The sequence below is a fragment of the Procambarus clarkii genome, chromosome 9 (genome assembly GCF_040958095.1).
Source record: "Procambarus clarkii isolate CNS0578487 chromosome 9, FALCON_Pclarkii_2.0, whole genome shotgun sequence".
NCBI lineage: Eukaryota > Metazoa > Arthropoda > Malacostraca > Decapoda > Cambaridae > Procambarus > Procambarus clarkii.
This window is the reverse complement of record NC_091158.1, coordinates 14,198,132-14,220,075: the sequence shown is the minus strand read 5'-3', so window position 1 is coordinate 14,220,075 and position 21,944 is coordinate 14,198,132. Positions and strand designations below refer to the sequence as shown.

Here is a 21,944-nt window from a genome sequence, read left to right as displayed (position 1 = left end):
CTGGCTGAGTGAGCGGTTCACAGCCCTCGCACATATTGTTGAAGCCTGCAAGATTGGTGAGGTCTGCAAAATTGTCGAGGCCTGCAAGATTGTCGAGGCCTGCAAGATTGTCGAGGCCTGCAAGATTGTCGAGGCCTGCAAGATTGTCGAGGCCTGCAAGATTGTCGAGGCCTGCAAGATTGTCGAGGCCTGCAAGATTGTCGAGGCCTGCAAGATTGTCGAAGCCTGCAAGATGGCGGCGGCAAAGGTGGTCACACAGGCCCCGACGACGAGTATATTGACTTTGGGAAACTTTTAACGTGTTTTATGTCAAGGATGGAAGGGGCTACCGGACTAAACATTTGTTTCCCAGTGTAGACTGTCGTGTGTGTGTGTGTGTGTGTGTGTGTGTGTGTGTGTGTGTGTGTGTGTGTGTGTGTGTGTGTGTGTGTGTGTGTGTGTGTGTTTTCTGGCCTAGTTTTGTGTATGAGCGGAAATGAAATCCATGTATGTCACTAAATCGTAACACCAATCAAAAACGTGTTTTAAAGTCAATTTAATCACCATACATAAGTATGAACTTTAAATTCCCAGCTGGAGCTATCACTCCAAACCCCCTCCCCCCCCTTCCTCCTTTCTCTCCTTCCACCTCCCTGTCTCTCCCACCTGCTTCTTCTCTGGCCGGAATCCCTCCTCTTGATGACGTCAGATTGACGTCATCAGCAGCGTCCAAACATGTGTCTTGTCGACGATAAAACCCGCCATGAAATTTTAAGTGGTATGCGGAATATACTAAAAAAATGTTATGTTTTATTTATTATTCTCACGAAACAAATTATGCTCTCTCTTTTTATGTCTTTTTCACCCTTCTCTTCTGTTTTTCCCTTTCTCTCTCTCTCTCTCTCTCTCTCTCTCTCTCTCTCTCTCTCTCTCTCTCTCTCTCTCTCTCTCTCTCTCTCTCTCTCTCTCTCTCTCTCTCCCTCTCCCTCTCTCTCCTGTCTCCCTTGTTTCCTCTTATCTCTCTCTCACCTTTGCCTCCTCTTTCCTCTTATCTCTCTCACTTTTGACCAACGTCTTCTCTTTCTCACTCCATATTTAGTTGCCCCCATTCGAGTAATATATTTGTGAAGCTGATCTTATAATCAAGCGTTTTGGGAGTGATTCCCTCTTCATAGAGGCGCGTGTATGGGCGATATAGCATTTGTGTACGTTCCAAAAGCTGTAAGTATAGTAATATATTTTCCATCAATGATACATCTGGAATCCGTTGCATTCCAAAGATATAGGATATAAGCTTGCAGAGGACGTGGCCGTTCAAGGAAATACATGGATAATAATCTCACTTCGAAAGTCAGCTGAAGCTGGTGGTAACTTGTGTGGGGGTTTGTGGCTGGCGCTGGCCAGACGTTTCTGGTTAAGGCATCTGGGTTTGTGTCCGGCGCTGGCCAGACGTTTCTGGTTAAGGCATCTGGGTTTGTGTCCGGCGCTGGCTAGACATTCCTGGTTAAGGCATCTGGGTTTGTGTCCGGCGCTGGCTAGATATTCCTGGTTAAGGCATCTGGGTTTGTGTCCGGCGCTGGCTATACATTCGTGATAATGGTTAAAAGCCACTAAACCTCACCTTTACCGTTTACATTCAGTTGTGTATGGAGGGTGCGTAAATGAGTGTTTATGTACGCCTCTTGCCAGGGATACGGCGTAATGTACGCCTTGTTGGCCCGCAAACTGTCTGCCTTGTCACTGATCACGACCCTCCACCGTCAGCACACCAAGTGCCTGCCTTGTCGCTGATCACGACCCTCCACCGTCAGCACACCAAGTGCCTGCCTTGTCGCTGATCACGACCCTCCACCGTCAGCACACCAAGTGCCTGCCTTGTTGCTGATCACGACCCTCCACCATCAGCACACCAAGTGCCTGCCTTGTCGCTGATCACGACCCTCCACTGTCAGCACACAATCTTCAGATATCTGGCAGAAATTTTGCATTTTTGTTTTGGCTAAACCCCCAGACTTGCACTTTTGGTCTCCTCTGCTGCGCAATACAGCGCTCACTTGGTTTTGCGCATCTGTTTCCTCGACTTAAGAGACTCGCTTCTTCACTTAATGCGCTATGTAAAGCGATATTATCCTGAATCCTTCTCTTACATCGCTTGGTGCGTCACATAGTTGTCAGTTGTTCATGAATCATTCTCTTACAGCGTTTGATGTGTTACATAGCTGTGATATTATCCTGAATCCTCTCTATTTGCACTGATACTGCGATATTAGTAAATAATAAAGAGGACCCCAGACAAACCAATCAAATCTATGTTTGCAACAGATTTTCGTGTGTGTATATATACATACATACATACATACATACATACATACATACATACACACACACACACACACACACACACACACACACACACACACACACACACACACACACGTGTTCGCTCTAATGTACGCCATTCAACCCGTGTAGGGCCTTTAAATCTACTTAGCGTCCTGCGTATCGTATAGCTCCGGTCGGAAATTCATATATATACTAAATGGAATATATATATAATGAAAGATGTGAAGCGAGATGGAAGAGGAAAGACAGGAAAGGGATGTGTGGGCGAGAATAGAGAGAAAGGGGTAAGAGGGATGTGGGAAATAGAGAGAATCAGAGAAGTAGAGAAAAAATGGATTGAAGAGTGGAGTAGAGAGGGAGAAGGGGGAAGAGAGTTCAGCATTCCACCACCAGCTGCCGACCATTGTTGAAGCTATGTTTAGCTGGCTTTATGGGCTGGCAAGTGCATTTTATACTCCTCCTCTGGTCTCTCTCTCTCTCTCTCTCTCTCTCTCTCTCTCTCTCTCTCTCTCTCTCTCTCTCTCTCTCTCTCTCTCTCTCTCTCTCTCTCTCTCTCTCTACTCGCTGGTTGGTGTTTTTTTTTTTTTTCCGAAAATTTTAAGTCTGGGTATTTGGTGCTTTTGTTCTATAAAAAGTATTTACTGGCACACAAAAAATGAATTTTCGGTTAGTGCCATAGACAAAATTCAACACATCCTAAATCATTAAAATAAATGTATTACGTTGTTTTTTATGAAAAGAAAAACTTGACCTCTTATGTTTGTATGAAACAGCTCGAAGATATTTTGTCTTCGCAGAGAAGAAACAAGTAATCACTTACAAGCGCAGCGCTTTCAAGGAAACGCTTCGGTTTAAGTGCAACGCTTTGTTGAAAAGCGGCCATTTGAGCTCGACTCTTTCAATGAGAGAATGGTGTTAACGTCTGTGTGTTACGTGCGCATGCACGTGGCTGCGTGCATTGTGCGTGCGTCTGCCTGTACGTTGTGTACGTGAGCATGTATGTGTGCGCTTGTACGAGCGTCGAGTACGTGTGCGCGTGTGTGCGCACGGTAGGTAAACAAGACGGGTAGACTAGAGTACTCTATTATAGAAATCCACGTCGTCTGGGGTTGACAATATCCTCCTCTCTTACATCTGCACCCACGCGTCTCCAAGCTTGGCAGAGACCACAGCCCCCATCACACGGCTACTGCGGAAATATTCTCTTTGTGTGAAACGCTCTTGCAAATACTCTCTCTCTCTCTCTCTCTCTCTCTCTCTCTCTCTCTCTCTCTCTCTCTCTCTCTCTCTCTCTCTCTCTCTCTCTCTCTCTCTCTCTCACACACACACACACACACACACACACACACACACACACACACACACACACACACACACACACACACACACACATATATATGCGTGCGTGCTCGCGCGTGAATGTAGACTGCAGCATCAAAGATAGTTACGAGCTTGGAATACGTGGAGAAACTCGAGCCGTCTCACTGCATTAGTCTAGCTGTGTGTATGTGGGTGATGTGTGTGTGTGTGTGTGTGTGTGTGTGTGTGTGTGTGTGTGTGTGTGTGTGTGTGTGTGTGTGTGTGTGTGTGTCAGCGAGCAAGTACTGTGAGGGAAAAGACATCAGTAAAGCAGCTTATATATCACGAACTGGAACTCTTGAGATGTGAAAAGCTGTAGGAGAAGCGGTGTTAAAAAAACGTTTTGTAGGAGAGACAGAGAGAGTGGGAAGGGGGAGGGGAACATTTACTTCATGACACTAGGAAGGAAAATTTGGAGAGAACGGCGATAGAAGAGACTTAGAGACAGGCAGGCAGACAGACAGACGTGCTTGAGGACAGAGGCGGAGATGGAGGCCATTGCAGGAGCATCACCTGAGCCAGGTACGTCAAGACAGCCGCAGCCGAGTGAGGGGAAACTGACATACGCTGTCAGATATGAACCTTCCTGATCTCCAACTTCGAGAAACTCTGATTGTATCTTGCCATTCCCGGGAGGACCGTGACAGTGTTTGCAGCGTCCCTCGCTAGGGGAGCCCGCGCTGCTTCTTGAGAGGGACAACAGCAGAATCTCGGGCGTGTGTGGAGAAAGGAAAGGGGGTGAGGGGGAAGGGGAGGGGGCGTCATCGAACCGCTGGTTGTATTTGTCGTCGAGTATTACAGTGTTTTGTTTATCTGAAGAGCCAGCATGATTTGACCTTGTCTCGGAAGACCAGTGCTTGTATCCCCGTCTCTAAAGACCCGTGGTGCGCGTGACGAAGCTCTCAAAGCATTATTTCCGTGCTGCCTGTCCAACCAACAACAACAAAAATGCACTTCTGCCTCCATCATTTCCAGGGATAACCAGTACGTCGCGCGCTTTCCATCATCTCTCCTGAACCGTGGCTGTAGGATCCATTCCCGTATATTGCCTCTCGCTGTGCCGGTTGGCTCACCAAGGCGAGAATCGTGGATGCAGGTCGTCTTATTTCAGGGCTCCCGTGTCTCGACGTTGTCCATGGCCAAGCAGCTACACTTACATTTTTCCTCGCTGGAGGGACTAGCGTGTATATGTATTGTGTGTTTGGGGCGGCGGTGTGTGTGTGTGTGTGTGTGTGTGTGTGTGTGTGTGTGTGTGTGTACTCACCTATTTGTGCTTGCAGGATCGAGCATTGACTCTTGGATCCCGCCTCTCCAGCCATCAGTTGTTTACAGCAATGACTCCTGTCCCATTTCCCTATCATACCTAATTTTAAAAGTATGAATAGAGTTTGCTTCCACAACCTGTTCCCCAAGTGCATTCCATTTTTCCACTACGTGTGTGTGTGTACTCACCTAGTTGTACTCACCTAGTTGTGTTTGCGGGGGTTGAGCTCTGGCTCTTTGGTCCCGCCTCTCAACCGTCAATCAACAGGTGTACAGATTCCTGAGCCTATCGGGCTCTGTCATATCTACACTTGAAACTGTGTATGGAGTCAGCCTCCACCACATCACCCCCTAATGCATTCCATTTGTCAACCACTCTGACACTAAAAAGTTCTTTCTAATATCTCTGTGGCTCATTTGGGCACTCAGTTTCCACCTGTGTCCCCTTGTGCGTGTTCCCCTTGTGTTAAATAGACTGTCTTTATCTACCCTATCAATCCCCTTCAGAATCTTGAATGTGGTGATCATGTCCCCCCTAACTCTTCTGTCTTCCAGCGAAGTGAGGTTTAATTCCCGTAGTCTCTCCTCGTAGCTCATACCTCTCAGCTCGGGTACTAGTCTGGTGGCAAACCTTTGAACCTTTTCCAGTTTAGTCTTATCCTTGACTAGATATGGACTCCATGCTGGGGCTGCATACTCCAGGATTGGCCTGACATATGTGGTATACAAAGTTCTGAATGATTCTTTACACAAGTTTCTGAATGCCGTTCGTATGTTGGCCAGCCTGGCATATGCCGCTGATGTTATCCGCTTGATATGTGCTGCAGGAGACAGGTCTGGCGTGATATCAACCCCCAAGTCTTTTTCCTTCTCTGACTCCTGAAGAATTTCCTCTCCCAGATGATACCTTGTATCTGGCCTCCTGCTCCCTACACCTATCTTCATTACATTACATTTGGTTGGGTTAAACTCTAACAACCATTTGTTCGACCATTCCTTCAGCTTGTCTAGGTCTTCTTGAAGCCTCAAACAGTCCTCTTCTGTTTTAATCCTTCTCATAATTTTAGCATCGTCCGCAAACATTGAGAGAAATGAATCGATACCCTCCGGGAGATCATTTACATATATCAGAAACAAGATAGGACCGAGTGCAGAGCCCTGTGGGACTCCACTGGTGACTTCACGCCAATCGGAGGTCTCACCCCTCACCGTAACTCTCTGCTTCCTATTGCTTAGATACTCCCTTATCCACTGGAGCACCTTACCAACTACACCTGCCTGTCTCTCCAGCTTATGTACCAGCCTCTTATGCGGTACTGTGTCAAAGGCTTTCCGACAATCCAAGAAAATGCAGTCCGCCCAGCCCTCTCTTTCTTGCTTAATCTGTGTCACCTGATCGTAGAATTCTATCAAGCCTGTAAGGCAAGATTTACCCTCCCTGAATCCATGTTGGCGATTTGTCACGAAGTCCCTTCTCTCCAGATGTGTTACCAGGTTTTTTCTCACGATCTTCTCCATCACCTTGCATGGTATACAAGTCAAGGACACTGGCCTGTAGTTCAGTGCCTCTTGTCTGTCGCCCTTTTTGTATATTGGGACCACATTCGCCGTCTTCCATATTTCTGGTAGGTCTCCCGTCTCTAGTGATTTACTATACACTATGGAGAGTGGCAAGCAAAGTGCCTCTGCACACTCTTTCAGTACCCATGGTGAGATCCCATCTGGACCAACCGCCTTTCTAACATCCAGATCCAGCAGGTGTCTCTTGACCTCCTCTCTCGTAATTTCGAACTCCTCCAAGGCCGCCTGGTTTACCTCCCTGTGTGTGTGTGTGTGTGTGTGTGTGTGTGTGTGTGTGTGTGTTTGTGTTTTTGTATTCTTCATCTTGGATAAATTATTCAGCCCCTGGATAAGTGGTCCGAGATTGTATGGCAGTATTCTTTGATGTTCAATGTATCATGGCATCTTTGTAGGCCTTATATATAGCATATATTTGTCTACGATTATCTAAATTTTATATTTTAGCTTTAATCTATTACAAACTTATTTTTACGCTGCCTATTGTGTCTCCGGAAATAGGTTGCTATAGAGAGAACAGCTGTTTGTTGGTTTAAGCGGCAACAGGTGTTTGGATAATTATGTATAATATAAGGAACTGGAATTAATGTTATTAATAAATGTATACATGATTTGTGATGGTGGGAAGGAATTGAAGGAAGGAAAGCTATTATTTATTTACAAAAAGTATGGTAGGCAATTTTATGTGTGTAATTTTCGTAATTTTATGTTCGTATTTTCGTACGTTTTCGTAAAGCCAATAACATGCGTTCGTAACCCTTCGTAACCCTTTTCCCGTCCTGCAATCGCCTGCGCGCGCATGCATTCACTCACGCCCTCTGTAAAACTATTAGTTCAATAACAAATGGTATAATTGCATAAAGTCCCGACCCTCATCGCTGATAATAAAATGAGAGTGGGGGGTTCCGGGCAGTATTTGTTCTGTCAACACTGTGTCCGACCTTTATTCACTTACTAGAGTGCAGCACAGCCTAACGCACTGGGGCCTCCATGCCTGGTTGTCAGCCAGCCTGCTCACCGGCCTGCCCACCGGCCTGCCCACCGGCCTGACCCACCAGCCTGCCCACCGGCTTGCCCACCAGCCTGCCCACCGGCCTGACCCACCAGCCTGCCCACCGGCCTGCCCACCGGCCTGCCCACCGGCCTGACCCACCGGCCTGCCCACCATCCTGCCCACCGGCCTGCCCACCGGCCTGCCCACCATCCTGCCCACCGGCCTGCCCACCATCAAGTCTATAATTGCTTATTTTTTAAGGAATAATGGGCTCATTCGAGGAGGAGGGGGGGGGGGCAATAATCAAGGGAAAGCACCAAGCCATTACGACTATAGAGCGCTTGGAAGGGGTCAGGATTTGGATTTGGGATAGAACCTTGGGGGGGGGAGGTGGCAGGGAATGGTGTCCAAACACTTGGACGGTTGGGGATTGAACGCTGACCTGCATGAAGCTCTACCGCCCAGCCTAAGTTTTTTTTTTTGTTTTTAAGGAAACTACGACTCATTTTTTATGTATACACAAGTGTTGATTAGACTTTGGTTTATATGTTTGATATTAGGGTATCAGGTACCCTAATATCAGGCCGGTGAGGAGGCCTGGTCGACGACCGGGCCGCGGGGACACTGAGCCCCGGAAGCACCTCAAGGTAGGTAGGTAGGGTCAATTTATTTTTTCTTTATTTTTCAGCGGCTATTGTAAATATTTGTATTTAAATTTGGCATAAGAATAGCTAGGTAGCTTCAGAACAGTTTTTATGTCACAAAAGTTTATTTAACATAATACCTGATCAACCAGGCTGTGACTCATACGTTAGGCTGCGAGCAGCTGCGTCCAACAGCCTGGTTGATCAGTTCAGGAGCCCTGGTCGACGACCGGGCCGCGGGGACGCTAAGCCCCGAAAGCACCTCAAGGTAACCTCAAGTTAAGGTAACATATTGAAGGTTTCCAGTTTAATTGAGCTCATATTCTTAGGAATTTGAACTAGAGGTACTTTTTAATTAGTAGAAGATATGTCCTTGTTAATTTTACGACAGAGATTTCTTAAACTTTTTGGAGCATCTAGTTTATATATGTATCTAATGCGTCTTGCATGGGATAAGCTGGAACTGTCGTGGTGAGTCCGGCCCGGTGTACTGGGGCTCTGGAATTCATTGAAAAATACTGCCATTCCGCCAAACACACACCGAAACTACGACGTTGGTACAACGTTCGAACAAGTTTTAATACTTCATAACCAGTTATAACAACCAATATAGCAAGTTGTAACAACGTCTTGCGTCATAAACACGTTCAGCCAAGATGTAACAACTTTATTACAAGTTGTAACAAGCGGAAAATAGAGACAGTTTCGGTTTGTGGTTTCCCGGGATTGAACTCTGGCGTCTGGTGACTCAGGAGCTTTGTACTAACCTGGCAAGTTGCTGGCCCGGGTGAGCGCCCGGGTGAGCGCCCGGCCAGACTCTGTTAGGGGGAATATTGTTTACACTCCAACGCTTTGTATACACTTGAACGTGTCAAGACGAACGTTGGACATAAAAGATGGGGGAATGATCGTGTTAGTTCTTGGTGAGGGTGAGAGAACCGTTGGTTCAGCAACTTGTTGGGGTTTGATGGTGTCACAATCATTTCAATTTGCCAAAGGTCCTGACTGTGGCATTGTCGACCTTATCTCCGTCGTACATCGTCTGTCTCGTCCCGTTCTAGCGAGTTCTGTCTATTAAATACAGTAAGTCACAAAACCGTTGCTGAAAATTAGACACCCAATCCACACATCTGAAAATAAAGGAAGTTAACGACGTTTCGGTCCATCCCGGACCATTATCAGGTTGTTTGATGGTTCCCAAGACTACCCGAGGCCTGGGGAGGGTCGACCACCATACCTCACAATGACCAGGAATTATGGACATCACAGCCATGGAAGAAATTCATGCTGGTGAAATATTCTAGTTAGTAAGAAAAAACTAGTTTTTTCCATCATATTCCAACTTCTTTTTTCACATTTTTTGTCTTCCTCTTATTCTTAATCCTCCTCCACCTGCTCCTCCTCCTCCTCCTCCTCCTCCTCGTCTTCCTCCTCCTCTCTCCGATCCCCATCTGGCGTACTCACACAAGTGTAAACAACGTCGCCTCGCATGATATTTTTAACTCGTTAATCATAACGTGGCGGCGAATTGTCCTAATTTGTCCTGTTCTGTTTGTTCTGACTGTTGTCTGTTCTGCCTGTTCTTGACTGGATAACAGGTAGATTATAGCTCAGTGTATTTTGCTGTCGGGATGAATCTCTCTTCAGCTTGTACGTCCCAAATGTTGGTTGCACGACGTTTGTTCCCGCGTGAATGTTAGTAGTTACACTAGGTGGTTGTTAGTGGTTACACTAGGTGGGGGACAGGTTGTTAATGGGGTACAGGGTGGGTATGGCGGTGTTAAGTAGTTCCACAATTAGGGATGTGGGGTGGCAGCAGTTAAACTAGGTGGGGTTACGGGGTGTAGAGTTCCAGCGTCCTATCTATATACACTAGGTGGGGCGCTGGAACTCCATGTGGGTTACATCTCATTCATATGCTGAGTGAGGTCTGGCCCCACTCAGCCCCCCGCCACACTCACCTCGCGCATGGCAGCTGGCGGCCACAGCCTCGCCCTCTTCAGTATATGCTTGATGTAAACATTGCTCTGTGTGCAAGTACTTACCTGGGTATACACACACACACACACACACACACACACACACACACACACACACACACACACACACACACACACACACACACACACTCTTTGGTGTGACCAAAGAGATAAAGCTCAACCCCCGCAAGCACAATTAGGTGAATACAACTAGGTGAATATACACACTCCCCTACTCGTCCCCAACAGCCTCGGCTCGTCCTCAACAGCCTCGGCTCGTCCCCAACAGCCTCGACTCCTCCCCAACAGCCTCGACTCCTCCCCAACAGCCTCGGCTCCTCCCCAACAGCCTCTGCTCCTCCCCAACAGCCTCGGCTCGTCCCCAACAGCCTCGGCTCGTCCCCAACAGCCTCGGCTCGTCCCCAACAGCCTCGGCTCGTCCCCAACAGCCTCGGCTCGTCCCCAACAGCCTCGGCTCGTCCCCAACAGCCTCGGCTCCTCCCCAACAGCCTCGGCTCCTCCCCAACAGCCTCGGCTCGTCCCCAACAGCCTCGGCTCCTCCCCAACAGCCTCGGCTCCTCCCCAACAGCCTCGGCTCCTCCCCAACAGCCTCGGCTCCTCCCCAACAGCCTCGACTCGTCCCCAACAGCCTCGGCTCCTCCCCAACAGCCTCGGCTCCTCCCCAACAGCCTCGGCTCCTCCCCAACAGCCTCGGCTCGTCCCCAACAGCCTCGGCTCGTCCCCAACAGCCTCGACTCGTCCCCAACAGCCTCGGCTCGTCTCCAACAGCCTCGGCTCGTCCCCAACAGCCTCGGCTCGTCCCCAACAGCCTCGGCTCGTCTCCAACAGCCTCGGCTCGTCCCCAACAGCCTCGGCTCGTCCCCAACAGCCTCGGCTCGTCCCCAACAGCCTCGGCTCCTCCCCAACAGCCTCGGCTCGTCCCCAACAGCCTCGGCTCTGCTATTCACCCACAATACCACATACACCACCCCCCCCCCCCCCACCACCACCAGAGCAGGTGGGCAGCGTTGGCCAGAGCCATCGGCAGCTTCCTGTCTCCGCCAATGGATTATCGAGATCCTGCGACCAATACATTGATTGATACGTGTGGACACCCGGGTGGAGAGGGTCGGGGTGAGTGGGGCTTGGTGGGACGCTTCTGACGTGGGCGCTCTCCTCCTCGTCCGGACCTGGTCTGTCCTCCTCGTCCGGACGAGGCATGTCATTCTCATCCGTACGTGGTCTGTCCTCGTCTGAACCCAATGCCCATCCGCACGTACGACACCCCTCGTCCGAACCAGAGGCCCCCCCATATGAACACAAACCCGCCCCAGTTCAGTACCTTACCGCCATACATGATCCATATCAGATAGTTTCCAGCGCCACAGCGCACAAGAAATGCGTCGCTTCAACGCCAGCATATATGGCCAACCCGTTCATAACGGGAGAGACGGGCCCGGAAGTACGTTATTTATTCTTTGTCCCGTTTACTGTTTTTTTGTCCTGTTGACGTGTTTTGGTTCTGTTGACTGGTTTTTGTCCTGTTGACGTGTTTTGGTTCTGTTGACTGGTTTTTGTCCTGTTGACGTGTTTTGGTTCTGTTGACTGGTTTTTGTCCTGTTGACGTGTTTTGGTTCTGTTGACTGGTTTTTGTCCTGTTGACGTGTTTTGGTTCTGTTGACTGGTTTTTGTCCTGTTGACGTGTTTTGGTTCTGTTGACTGGTTTTTGTCCTGTTGACGTGTTTTGGTTCTGTTGACTGGTTTTTGTCCTGTTGACGTGTTTTGGTTCTGTTGACTGGTTTTTGTCCTAATGACTGGTTTTGTCCTGTTGACTGGTTTTTGTCCTGTTGACGTGTTTTGGTTCTGTTGACTGGTTTTTGTCCTGTTGACGTGTTTTGGTTCTGTTGACTGGTTTTTGTCCTGTTGACGTGTTTTGGTTCTGTTGACTGGTTTTTGTCCTGTTGACGTGTTTTGGTTCTGTTGACTGGTTTTTGTCCTGTTGACGTGTTTTGGTTCTGTTGACTGGTTTTTGTCCTAATGACTGGTTTTGTCCTGTTGACTTGATTTTGGAACATTGACTGTTTTTTGAGTTGTTCGCTAATTTTAATATGTATGTTTTTTTGTCCTTTTAACTTGTTTCACTTTGTCCTATTGTCATGTTTTGACTTGTTGAATATTATTTGTCCTCTTGACAAGTTTTTGTCCTCTTGTCTACTTTTGCCATGTTGACAGGCATAAGTTGCAAATGGTGGATGGATGTAAGAGACGAGTCAGACTCACAGACTCACAGAGTCTGTGAGTCTGTGAAGCGACAAGAGTACGAGGGAAACAGGGAAGCTATGCCACATTGTACCTCGCGCAATAAGACACAGAACCGAATTCCTTTTTCTACTTAAGAGAGAGCCAAGGCGCGTCGCGCCGGCCTCCGCCAGCCGGCGTTTTATCTTCCATTCGGTTCAAAACGGAAAGATTCGCTTGACGATATATGACTTTATAATAAAAAATATATATATTGGAAATCTATTGGCGTCCGCCTCAGAGGTAAGACGTCCCCCACTATCCCCCACCAGTTCTTTTCCGTCGGCTTCTATCCCCTCAGACTCACCCCTCGCCCCCCCCCCCCCCGCCCCATTCCTCCTACCCCCCACTAAAAAAGGTCACAAGCGCTTTATTGGACCCTGAATGCCCATGGAAACTATAACATACCGTTGTTGATTAAATGTTTGAGGATTTTATCGACCGTTATCAACGTCACTGATAAAAATAGCAGTATTTTATTGCGATGGGCAGATACATTCGCCTACAGTATGCTCGGTAACGATACTTGCAAACCCAAATAAAGTTACTGTATTAGTTGTTGTAGTAATTGTAACTCGGTATTATTATCGCTTTATTGTTAGTATTAGTAATTAGTAACTCAGTATTAATTACTTTTATTACCTCTGCAGAGCTACTGAATTACAATTAAGTATCCCTGCAGAGGTAATACAAGTTAAAGCAATTGTAATTATTTGATTAAAAGCTCAATCATTTCCGCCATTGAATAAAGATTTCAGTAAGACCTGGCTTACTACATGTTGATAAGAATAAGGCCAATACAGCAGGCTTACTCTCGATGTAGAATATATTACAGAGCTCAACAGTCGGTAACGCAAATCTATATATATATAAGTATAAATATAACTTGGAGTTGAACCCCCCCTTGTAAGATATTTCCATCCGTGCATATCCCTACATCTCCTTTTTTGTCCTTGTGGTTTAGGGAGAACTGACAATGGCTCTATCAAACTGTCGTTTATTCTGGCGTCAGGGAAGGGGGCTCCATCACCCCCCTTAATAACCATTAAGCTTGTGTACTCACTTATTTGTGCTTGCGGGGGTTGAGCTCTGGCGCTTTGGTCCCGCCTCTCAACTGTCAATCAACTGGTGTACAGGTTTCCTGAGGTTCCTGTGTGTGTGTGTGTGTGTGTGTGTGTGTGTGTGTGTGTGTGTGTGTGTGTGTGTGTGTGTGTCTGTGTGTGTGTGTTTATTCACCTATTTGTTCTTGTGGGTGTTGAGCTCTGCTCTTTCGGCCCGCCTCTCAACTGTCAATCAACTGTTACTAACTAACGTATGTTTTTTTCTCACACACACACACACACACCCAGGAAGCAGCTCCGTAACAGCTGTCTAACTCCCAGGTACCAATTTACTGCTAGGTAACAGGATCATCAAGGGTGAAAACAAAACTTTGCTCATTTGTTTCTGCTTGGTCCGGGAATCGAACCCGGTCCTCAGAATTACGAGTCCTGCGCACTGTCCGCTTAGCTACCAAACCCCCCATGTGTGCGTGTGTGTGTGTGTGTCGGAAAGATCGATTTATAATAACTTGTGGTCAAATGATTATTTATCACAGGTGAACAGCACTTAGATATATTTGATCTGCCAACCAGCCACTTCCATCAGCTCCCTAAGGATGCTGCTCACACGGCTGAGAATAAGTTAGATAAAAGGAAATGCGAAAAATAGGATAAATAGGCCATCTTGCGATGATTCCGGGGCTTAGCGTCCCGGGGGCCCGGTCCTCGACCAGGCCTCCAGGCTAAAATATATTTAGTAAATAATTTTTCTCTGCGCCTGATAATTCGTCTGAGAGCACATCCAGCAGTTAAAGATACCAGTAATGTTATGTATTCCATAATAATTATCAATGGATTTTTAAGTATGCATGATTCAACATACATATTTAAAAATATATCTGATAATATTATTCACTTAAGTATCTCCAATTGTGTACTATAGCGCTTAACAGTTTTGTCTTAATAGCAGTGAACGATGAAATCAGCCAGTGTCATTCATAGAGTATAACACACGAAGATGTAGTGAGGTGATAGAGGTGAAATGACAGAATGAGAGGCAACAAGAGGAACTGAGAGGCAGGGTGATGGACAGTTTGATGGGCACACAGAGAGAGACAGAGAAATTCAGACTGAAAGAGAGCCTGAAAAAGAAACTAAGAGACAGAAACAGATACGAGGAGCTAGAGGGGACGGGGATTAAGGATGGGATATAGATAGAGGGGGAGAGAGGAACGAGGGAGAACGAGATAGTTATGGTAGGATAAAAGCAAATTAATTGCTGGTGGGAGGAAGGGATTGGACCCTCAGTAAGGGAGTCAGGGTACGAGAGGGCGCTATAAAAGGGAGAGATTGAAATAAAAACACAAAAACGTCGAAGCTAGAACAAACAGATGGTATCTAAAGACGAAAACAAAAGAGGATCCTCTGTTTCAAAAGGCCAGGTGGAGTGGGAAGAGAGATCTTGAAGGCATAAACAGTGAGAAGTGGGTTGAAATGGAAGCTGAGAGTGTAGAATTGGAAATCAGTGGGAAGGTTAGACAAAAAACATCAGTCAAAAGGGAGTAGAAAAGAACTGTAGTTGAGGGGATAGAGAATGAAGCCAGATGGAATATTTTAAAAGAAAGTCACTCGAGGGTAGAAAGGCAGCCAGTGAAGAGCATAAAAACTAGCTGTGAGGTTTGAAGTGAAAGTCATTAAAGAAAGTAGGAAAGGAAACCAATGACGAGGGTAGGCAAGAAAGCCAGTGTGCCAAATCAAGCAAAATCTGAATGTGAAGTCTCTTTAAGGAAATGGAATAATGATGTAAGGGCGATAGCATGGAAGGAAGGGGGCTCAGAAATAGAATATGTATAAAATGTATTCAGATAAGGAAGACAGGGAGAGGAGAAGGAACGGGGAAAGGGGAACATCAGGTGGTTACGACAGTGCAAGAGGGAGAGGAGACAAGAGCAAGAAAAGGATTTGAGAGACGAGTGGGAGAGTGGTCTGAGAGTTAATGTCAGGGATGAAAGGAATGCGGATGATGAGAGAGAGAAAGAGAGAGAGAGAGAATTCGATAATAATAAAAAAGACCTCATCGAGATCTCTCTGGCGAGGTCTTTGACAAAGTCTCCAGAAGTCTTGGAGAACGTCTCCCAAGAGGGGGCCAAGCTGACCACGTGAAGTCCCTCCCAAAGATTGCGACAAATAACCCAATTGAATAAGTAGAATCTAGGTGACAGCCAACCTGGATAAATGGATAAATGGGATAGGTGGATGGAAGGAGACGAATAAGATAGGGGGAAGGAGGGACAACGGACAGGCTTGAGAGGTATGAAAGGAAGAGTAGAAGAAGGAATATCATAATTGTGAAAAAATAATAATAATGACACTAACACCGTACATCCCAACATCAAATACCCAGATAAATCATACTAACGTGATGTATAACAATAAAAAAAATCAACTGGAGCTCTTGAAAGGACTCTAACCTGCGACCAAGGCGGTGCCAGCTGCAGACTCTACCACTGTACCACCCTGACCCGTTATATGCTATACAACCTGGGATTCAACTGAATCGACAGGAAGTCTTAAGGCCTCTACCGAAGCCATTACAAATTGTATGTATAACCCAAAGCACTCTGCTGCAGGTAAATTAGTTCCACACCTTAAAGTTTAACTACCTTACTTGCACTCAAGTGCTTAGGGGTTATACTTAAGACTTGGAATGGCTTCTTAGAGGCCTCTAGACTTCCTGTTGATTAAGTAGATTAAGTAATCTCAGGTTATATAACTTATAACAAGTCAGGGCGGTACAGTGGTAATGACAGTTATTATTTTCAATATCAGGAGGGCCAGCTGTGTGATGAACACTGTTAACATACCATGCTCAATAAAATCACAACAATGTGATGAATCTATTAACGAATACTGAAGGCATATAGTTGGCTCGAACACGCGTCCCTGCACTCCTCAGACGGCATCAGTATTTATCCATAAATTATATTTTCGTGTGCAGAGCCTCAGAGATTCAGAGACCTGCGACGACAGGTCTTGCTGCACCTTGTCTTACAAGCTTCACTCTAAATCTATTAAGTGTACTTATCAACTATTCAGAATAATAAGGACTATATACACCGAGAAGTATACCTCCAGCTTTTCAGTGTGTATGCTGTATACTGAGAGGTTTTCTTTAGTCCTGGACAATGTTCAGGTTTGAGGTATACCTGCTGCCCTGGAAACACAAACCGAAACTGTCTCTATTTTCCGCTTGTTACAACTTGTAATAAAGTTGTTACATTTTGGCTTAACGTGTTTATGACGTATTAGAACGTTGTTACAACTTGCTATATTGGTTGTTATAACTGGTTAGGAGGTGTTAAAACTTGTTCGAACGTTGTACCAACGTCGTAGTTTCGCTGTGTGTTTGGCGGGTGATGGTCAGTAGACTATTGTGGTTGCCTTAATAATCATCCACAGGTCAATAGGCCTTAACCCCAACATCAGACCAAACCATGGAGACCATAGTTAAGCTATCTTTGTGAGCTGTGAAAGTCTGTTGATATAAGGATGGCTGGTATGGAGCGTTGATATGTGGGCATCTATAAATATTAAAATGTCTAAGCTTTCACAATGAAGAATTTTGGTCTTCAGATTATCGGTTTCCTTTACGTGTACATTTGAGTGATATTACGAAAAAAATCCCATTTTGGGTTTATTCAGCAGCAAAATATTAGGCTGAATTGCAGCAAAATTCATTGCTGTATAACATAAGTATACGAAAAAAATACATTAATATTGCAGCAAGATAGTTATCAGGAGAAAGTGCTAAACCGAGTATGACTATACCCCTAAATGAAAGCCCAACCACTTGGACCATTTGGGATCGAACGCTGACCCTACAGAAGCAAAGGCGGCAGTCTACCGACCAAACCAAGTGGCTGGGTTAATACAGAGTTCTTCTTTTACATACGAATTCCAAATTAATCAAACAACTGGATCTCCAAAGTAAATTTAGCACAAGGCCTTCGTGATAGCAGTAGACAGGACAGCCTTAGAACCAGAGTCTAAAGGAATTGGTAATGGACAACATACATCAGAGTGTTGGATAGGTGGGCGAGAATCACTGACAAATAACACACATTAAGCCAAAACAAACACACACACACTGCCAAATATTTAAGCGCACATAACAGGAATATTTAAGCGCACATAACAGGAATATTTAAGCGCACATAACAGGAATTAAAGCGAAGAAAATGCAGAACATCAATCACTGCATTTGTAAAGGAAACGAGAAATATAATTTACGGACGAGAAAGGAAATATATTGCATTAACGAGAAGAGATGAGGCTTGCATATATGTAAAGTGAATTGTATTTACAAACTCAAAAATCAAGAATATATTTACACACTCAACAACGGTGCGCACCTTTCTCAGTAAATCATGGACCAGTCCTCTACTGTATCGTCACGGGGCCAAAACACCACTTCCAGCAACACGCTGGCAGAGGTCTCCAGCAGCACACTGGCAGGGGTCTCCAGCAACACACTGGCAGGGATCTCCAGCAACACGCTGGCAGAGGTCTCCAGCAGCACACTGGCAGGGGTCTCCAGCAACACACTGGCATGGATATCCAGCAACACACTGGCAGGCTTCCACACAGGTTTCAATAATAACAGGCCTTAACAGACGGGCATTAATTCCATCTCGTAACTCAACTTGGCCATTTCTGGATACTTCGGTCCAATCATCAATACTTCACTAAGTATTACAGACAAATCACAGTCTACACCGACTTGTTCCCACTGAAACACATCCTGAGTTCAGGACTGCCCTGGGTTAACTGATTCCTGTTGACCAAGGGACCATCCACGTCACTTCTGAGAAGTAAAAGATGAATGGTAAGAAGGAAACTACAGGTGTCGGTAAGCTCACATCCATCCACCGGGAACAGAAAATGGGGGCGGGTGCGCTCAACAGATGGCGTGGATATCGTCACGCCTCCCTTCCTAAAAGAATTTGGGGTCGGGTGTGCTCAACAGATGGCGTCGACATCGTCACACCATTATACACTGTTCGCCTAATTACCAAAGAAAAAAAGTCCATAAACCGAAAAAAAGAACCATAATATTAAATTAAATATCTGGAGTCACGTTTGTTGAAGCCTAACACTTTCTTAAGACCGGATCCGGAGAAGAAAAATTGTGAAATATGATTAATATTTGACGGAACGACTTAGATAATAAACTAAAACGTTATCTCCATTATCTTAAAGGAGTGAGTCCAAATCTGTCCTGCAAAACGTAAGATCGAGACTCTAAAAGAATGGCTCAAATACCATGCACTAAAACCTAAAAGTCGTACCCTAAAAGAACGGCACGAGAGCCATACATTACTGGGAAATAGGGAGTTCGGGTCGTTCCAGCAAAGTATATAAATATAGATGAAAGAATAGCCCCTCTTTCCCTTCCATTAGCACTCTCCTTACCTTCCTCCCATCCCCCACATTTCTCGATCTTACCTTCCCCCTCCTTCCCCTCCCCTCCCACCTCTCTCTTTGCTTTCCCCTCCTCCTTTACCTTCCATTATCCCTTCTCCATCTTCCCCTTCTCCCTCTAGCATCGTCAGAGAGGCAGCGGAGATATACACGGGGTATTTATATGTCTGAAGCTCTCAGTGAACGGGTGAAGTGCAAGATAGCGCGTCCGGGGAGGTGGGTGAGGGTAGGTGTTGCAGGTGGGTGAGGGTAGGTGTTGCAGGTGGGTGAGGGTAGGTGTTGCAGGTGGGTGAGAGAGAGGCGGGTGGAGGAGGTGAGTAATGGGGTCGGGGAGATGGGTAAGTGGATATGGAGAAATGATTGAGGGAATATTTGGTGATGAAGAGAGGAGGTTTGTTTGAGGTGAAGGGGGGGGGTAGGTGAGGGTTAGAATGGATTACATTAGGTGGTAGATGGTTGAGGAAGGTGCCAGAGATGGGGTAAGGTGCATAACTGAGCAAAATTCTGGAATCTCGACTCTTGGAGGTGGAGCTGCATATTCCAGGATTGGTCTGACATAAGTGGTACAGAAGGTTCTGAATGATTCCTTACACGAGTTTCTAAAGGCAGTTCTTAACTTGGCCAGTCTAGCATATGCCGCTGATGATATCCTTTTGATGTGGGCTTCTGGGTTCGGTGTGATATCAACTTCCAGATCTTTCGCTTTATTTGACACTTGCTGAATTTCACCTCCCAGATGGTACCTTGTGTTCAGCCTCCTGCATGTACACAAGGCCGAACTAGCCTGCATAGTTACTAGTGTAAAACCACTTTGGTTATCAGGAAGCGTAGATTTTAATTTATTATGTGATATATAATATATGAATATAACTCATATATATGTATAATATATGAATATATTATACATATACCCGATATAATTATGTGTAGAATATTTCAATTTGAGTATATATAAATCAATAATTGCTTTTACATAAATTTCCTCCAAATATAACTGCAACATACTATACAAATCAGATGATAATGTTGTGTAACAAATTCATACGTTTTAACGAGACAGGTTGCCAACTGCGACGCCATACTCACAACATGCTTTAATTAAACCGGTTTCCAATTGCTAACCGGAAACTCTGTCAAATTGTATAAATTGGATATTTGTCTAATTTGAATGTAATTTTTTTAGTCAGAGATGACTGCTAATTACAGCCATATTACTGATATACTGATTAAACTCCTATGCTAATTACACGGCTATGCTAATTATGCTGCTCCACTATGTTGATGTGCTAATCTTTTATGTGTGTGTAGTGTTGTTATGTATGTATTTGCATCTGAATGCTGCTCACTCTCTTATTGCATACCTTTCTCTTGTAGACTGCTAGAACAATGCACACGCATCCATGTGGAGTCATGGAGAGAGAGTTCGATCCCATTCAATCGCCTCAACATTTTCTCATAGATATCCTACATATATATATATCATGTTCTTGTATTTCCATTGTGAATTTTCAGTTATCTACTGAGGTATAATAACTTAGAATATACGACAATACTGTAATTTCTCATTTTTTTTTTACAATCTTACGTTTTCGATGCGTGAAAATCAGATTTACACTAAGTTAACAATGCTTGAAAATCAGAACATGTGGCCTTTACTGCTGCATGAATCGGTATTAACAGTGAACTCAGATATTAATACTTGACATGTTGCAGATATTTATACACGTGCAAGCTTGCATGTGCAACCATCGTTGTGGTTATCGGGTTATTTGTCTGTCTCTTCATTCTTTGTTCTGGCGCTCGCCCTCGCGAAAGTTGAAATTCGCGAACATGTCATTGTGCGCAAATATTATTATTATTCTCGATATCCCGATGGTCTGGAGCAATGATGGTCCGAGTTGTTGCTGCTGCCCCTTCATCATTCATCAGTGCTTACCTATTAGTACTAACCTACCAGATTTATATCTACAGCCACGCCTGTAGATATAAATCATTTATGTCCTATATAGACTAATGTATATCTTAACATCTCTGCGGCTTCGAGCCTTAACTATTAGCCCCTATCCCGCTCCCTCGCCCTACGCCGCCTCCTTCGTCTATCCCCTATCCCATGAGCTCCTCTTATATCCACCTCTTCCCTCTCCATCTACTCAACCCCAACAATCCCTTCCCTTCCTTTCCTCCCAGAGACGAGTCATCACACCGACCCGAAGCGCTGGGTGTTGGAGAGGTATTATAACCTCTGGAGGGACACCTCCTCCCTCCTACAAAAAAGGGGGGGTTTCCGGTCCTTTCTGTGTGAACAATGGCAGAATACGGACGGTAACCACAGCCGGGCGTGTTGCAAGGGGGGAGGAGGGGGCGTTGCATCTCCTGTCAGCTCAAGGAATAATGAAGGATTATGAATGTTTTTGTCTTGAACGGAGTGCAGGAGAGAACGATAGGCATTGTTGGCTTGCTGGAGATGGGATGTGTGGGGGGGTTTGTGCATTGTTGCAGTCCCACGACGGCCCTTGCATCAAGTATTATACAAAAATGTATATAAGGGAAAATATATATGCAGTGCCAGTGTTTATATATATATATATATATATATATATATATATATATATATATATATATATATATATATATATATATATATATATATTATATATATATATATATATATTATATATATATATATATATATTATATATATATATATATATATATATATATATACATATATATACACATATATATATATATATATATATATATATATATATATATATATATATATATATATATATATATATATATATATTATTGTGTGCGTGTGCAATGTATGCATGCGCACACATAGTGGAAGGAATACTCGGGGATACCCGGCGGTTCCCGGGAACCCCCAAATTTGGCTCTAAACTTGTTTTTCTGTTTATCTTCCGTTTTTTTTTTGTTTACCTGTTTGCATCGTCATTCACCCTAACCCTAGACCTTTCCT

The 21,944-nt window shown here is 45.2% G+C and overlaps 1 protein-coding gene across 5 annotated transcripts in view; it reads left to right on the top strand.

Annotated features, from left to right (window-relative positions):
* The window catches only part of LOC123766297 (mechanosensory protein 2), a 563,765-nt gene that overhangs the window by 254,788 nt on the left and 287,033 nt on the right, over positions 1 to 21,944 (top strand). The window lies entirely within an intron of this gene.